Source organism: Papaver somniferum, chromosome 2 (assembly GCF_003573695.1).
Source record: "Papaver somniferum cultivar HN1 chromosome 2, ASM357369v1, whole genome shotgun sequence".
NCBI classification, from domain to species: domain Eukaryota; kingdom Viridiplantae; phylum Streptophyta; class Magnoliopsida; order Ranunculales; family Papaveraceae; genus Papaver; species Papaver somniferum.
Window position 1 is genome coordinate 33199734 of NC_039359.1, and position 4956 is coordinate 33204689.

The window sequence follows — 4956 nt, forward strand, 5'->3', positions numbered from 1 at the left end:
GCATCATGTTTCTTCTCATCTGCCTCCCTAGACCCAAAATGCAATGGCTGCTGAAGAAGTTTTTTCAACAGAACTGAACAACCGTTAGGCTCCTTCCATACAACAAGAGCCTGATTGATGGAAGCAATCTGTAGCCCTTTTTCTGTTACCAGAATTTTTCTTCACAGAGCTTCTTGGCTTGAACAAGTTAAGAGTGCAGATCAGGAGAAAGATCAGCTGCAACCAAGCATCTAGACTACCAGAATTTGCAATCACCATGTCGAGACATACCTTCAGCGTTCTCGCAAAAGATAATCTGCACTTATGCGAGATACTTTTGACAGTCGTGAACTTCCTTTGGAGCACCACATTTAGTAGGTCTGTAGACAGGGAGGGTCCTATGTCAACTTCCTCATCATCTGTGTCGGCATCAGCACCAGCAACACCAGACGCAGAGCTGGTAGAATCCAAGCCAACATCAGCACCAATCGGCACACACTTACCTGGTCTATCCAAACCGTGAAGAAGGAAAACAACCTCAGTATAAATGAGAGGTCCGGCAACAATATCTCCATGTACAGCCCCGTCTTTCCCCTTCCAAGCTTTCTTCCAGCCATGTACATGCATGCATCTGCAGCATGACCACATACAGAAACACCGTAGAGCTTTTTCCCATAATGAGTAGATATGTAAGTTAGACGCGATCAAATCCCTGCACATTGTCTCGTTAGCCTCAGAGGAGAAATGCCTGTCATATACATGCTTCAGAAAAGATCCCTTTGCATAACCCCTGCCATTAACTCCATCTGGACAACCATGAACTTGCTTGAAGGGGCAATGGCATAAGTTGTTGACTGGTGCTTCTGCATCTATAGATGGGGTATGCTGAGAAGAAGAAAACGCAGATGCTGCGGTACATGAAGAAGCCCTAGTGGCAATGGGCATGTCGACTGCAGATGAAAGAAAAACCTTAAATGGCGACCAAATTGAAAAAACACGAACCCTAAAAAAAGAACATAACGAAAACCAAACGAACAAAACAGCGAGAAGCGAATAACAAAGGGAAAAGGTTAAAAATCAAACCAAAGAGGATCGAAAAACGCAGGAAAAATCATCGAATCCAAGGTGATTGCGAAAAAAAATTCCGTCATTGAAACTCCAGAACTCGCCACTGGAGCACCATGAGAGATTGTAAGAAATAAAAAATAATAAGAAGCATTTATATGGGAGTTATTCCTCTCATTTAATGTCAAACCGTTTTTTGTATTCTATTTTAAATTCCCTTTAACTTAGCTTTTAACTTAATCCCTTTATAATCAAATTCCTTTGTCAGATGTTCATCATTTATTCTCATGTTAGTTTTTTTTTTTAGTACCATACCCTTTAATTTCTCTTTGTTTCTATTTTTTATTTTCTATGGACAAAAAATTGTCCAACCAGACATTGACTTTTTCAGGCCAAAATCAGAGGATTTACATGGAGTGAAAATCAATGATGAAGAAAACGATGGTTTCATTGTTATGCCCTTAACTTGGGTCGGTAAATAACATTTCTTAACTGTATTGCTAATGTTGTTGGAGAGTTTAAACTCTTAGTTGGATTAGAGTCGTGTACATGTTGATATCAAATGGATTAAAGTTTCTTGATTATATTTGTTATTCTTCTAAAGTTCGGACAATGGTGTTTTTCTATTTGGACGGAGACCTACAGTTTGGACACATAAAAGACGGCACAGATCAAGACACAAATATAAGTTATTCAATTACATTTCTGGCATATAAAGAATGATCCATATTGAGCTACATATTTAATATTTTCAATCTATATTTTAGGCTTATAAAAGAAGGGTCCATATTAGTTCACATATTAATTTTACCTAAGCTAATGAATATAAACTTTTAATGTGCATTGGTCACTCATTTATTTGGGAGTTATTCCTCCCATTTAATGTCAGACCGTTTCTTTTTCTAATTTAAATGCCCTTAAACTTAGCTCTTAACTTAATCCCTTTTAAAATAAGATTCCTTTGTTAGATGTTTATCCTTTGCATAACTCTATTCTCAAGGTATGATTCACTATTGTTTTTATTGATTGAGATAATCGTTGTGAGCTTTTCCCTTTAATTTTTTGTTTAACATCAATGGATTCATGAAGTTTGTTTTTCTATTTGGACGGAGATCTACAGTTTGGAAACATAAAAAACAACCCAGATTAAGACACAAATATAAGTTATTCAGTTATATTTCTGGCATATAAAGAATGGTCCAGATTGAGCTACATATTTAATATTTTCAATCTATATTTTAGGCTTATAAAGAAGGGTCTAGATTAACTCACATATTAATTTTACCTAAGATAATGAATATAGACTTTTAATGTGCATTGATCACTCATTTATTTGGGAGTTATTCCTCCCATTTAATGTCAAGCCTTTTCTTTTATTCTAATTTAAATGCCCTTAACTTAGCTCTTAACTTAATCCCTTTTAAAATCAGATTCCTTTGTCACATGTTTATCCTTTGCATAACTCTATTCTCAAGGTATGATTCACTATTGTTTTGGTTGATTGAGATAATTGTTGTTAACTTTTCTCATTAATTTTTTGTTTAACATCAATGGATTCATGAAGTTTGATTTCTCTTTGCTTCTTTTCATTAATATTGTATTTGTTATCTTAATTTTGTTTTTTTAATTTGTAGTCAAATGATACTGATCAGATATGATTGTCATCTGTTCATTTTTATTCTTATGTTGATATTTTTTAATACCATACCATTTAATTTCTCTTTGTTTCTATTTTTTATTTTCTATAGACAAGAAATTGTCCAATTAGAGTTTGACTTTTTCAGGCCAAAAACAGAGGATTTACATGGAGTGAAAATGAATGATGAAGAAAATGATGGTTTCATTGTTGTTGGAGAGTTCAAACTTTTATTTGGATTAGATTCGTGTAAATTTTGGTATCAAATGGAAAAAATTTTCTATAGATAAGAAATTGTCCAATTAGACTTTGACTTTTTCAGGCCAAAAACAGAGGATTTACATGGAGTGAAAATGAATGACGAAGAAAATGATGGTTTCATTGTTATTTCTAATGTTGTTGGAGAGTTCAAACTCTTAGTTGGATTAGATTCGTGTAAATTTTGGTATCAAATGGAATAAAGTTTCTTGATTATATTTATTATTCTTCTGATTCTTAGTATCTTGTGATCACCTTGAAATTACATCACTTCATATTTATAAACCTTTTGATGGTTTACAAAATGAGTATTCGTGTATCTTAAATTCTTCATGCATAGTCAAATAATGGTTGTATGCAGTTGACATCAAAAAATGGTTAGAAGACCATCTTCTAATTTCGGGTGATTGTTTTTAATCAATGAAGAAAGCGACTTAGGGAGCAATGCAGTGATGCAAAATGTCTTTTTGTGGGATGCGTCATTATACCTATATGTTTGGGCTACACAAATTTCCATTCCATGTATTTTATCATTGACGCAGATGAATCTTTTTTGGTATTCCAGATAGGCACAAGTCTAATTTTTGCTAGAAGATGTGGTTCATATGCACATATGTGATTGCCATGACAAAATTGTCGAGTTTTCTAAAAACTAGCTATCTTGGTTTAGGAGAGCTTAGTGCATAGGAACCCATCTAGATCTTCCATATAAAGATACCATGACTAATATTTGATCTGTCACGTACCTATATTTTATTCTAAGCATATCATTTAGTACTTAGCTAGCCAAACTCTTATAAATATCTTACACTTAGTAGAAGTCGATTCAGGAATATTTTAATATTCAGTTGTAATGTCATGTTCATTTTTTGCTAGCAATTATAAAATTATAATTTTTTTAGGTCTGTTATGTACTCTTGGATCTGATATTTTGGTGTAATATCAGTTCCATTTGCAACTTTTCATACCATTGGTATTTAGACTATTTTAATGACAAATTAATAGTCATTAAAAATTGGCAAAATAAATACTATTACTTGTATTTATTTAATTTTACTCTATGTAGATAAAACATTACAATAGGAATGTAGACAGTCATGCATTACTTGTATTTATTTTTATCTACATTTGTAATCTTTAATTTCTTTCACCTTTGCCCGAACTTGACCCGTTAAATAGTCATGCATTACAATAGGAACTCTCAATTTTTCCAGACTACAGAGGTTCTATTTTCAAGTTTCACAACCTAAAAAATGAGGTAGATGGATAAAAACCATGAGGGAGCGTTTCAGTTCTCTAGCATTATAGACAATCCCACCCATATTTTCTATGGAATTCGAACCTGAACTGTATTTATGATTCATTTTTTTTTTCACATTGGCCATTATTCTTATTTCAGCATATATTTTTCCGCCTCTTCTCTACCTTTTTAGGGACGAATTCCGGATAGTTTTACATCTAGGATTTACGTATACAACATATAGCACTGTCAAGAGTGAATTTCCTTTTTTTTTATAAGTTTAGATTAAAAAAAGTACGGGATTCAAAACTTGAACAACAGGGACTGGGTTGCGCCATACATATGAAAGAGTATACAATAATGAAACATCGTGGTCTAACAACCAACCATTCTGATTAGTTGATAATATTTATTGAGAATTTTGTGAAAGATTCATGTTAAAGGTTTCATTAACGGATAATTCATGTCGAGTAGACCTTGTCGTTGTGAGAATTCTTAATTCATGCGTTGTAGGGAGGGACTTATGTCACCACAAACAGTGACTAAAGCATGTGTTGGATTCAAAGCTGGTGTTAAAGATTACAAATTGACTTATTATACTCCTGACTATGAAACCAAGGATACTGATATCTTGGAAGCATTCCGAGTTACTCCTCAACCTGGAGTTCCACTTGAGGAAGCAGAGGCCGCGGTAGTTGCCGAATCTTCTACTAGTACATGGACAACTGTGTGGATCGATGGACTTACCAGCCTTGATCATTACAAAGGAAGATGCTAC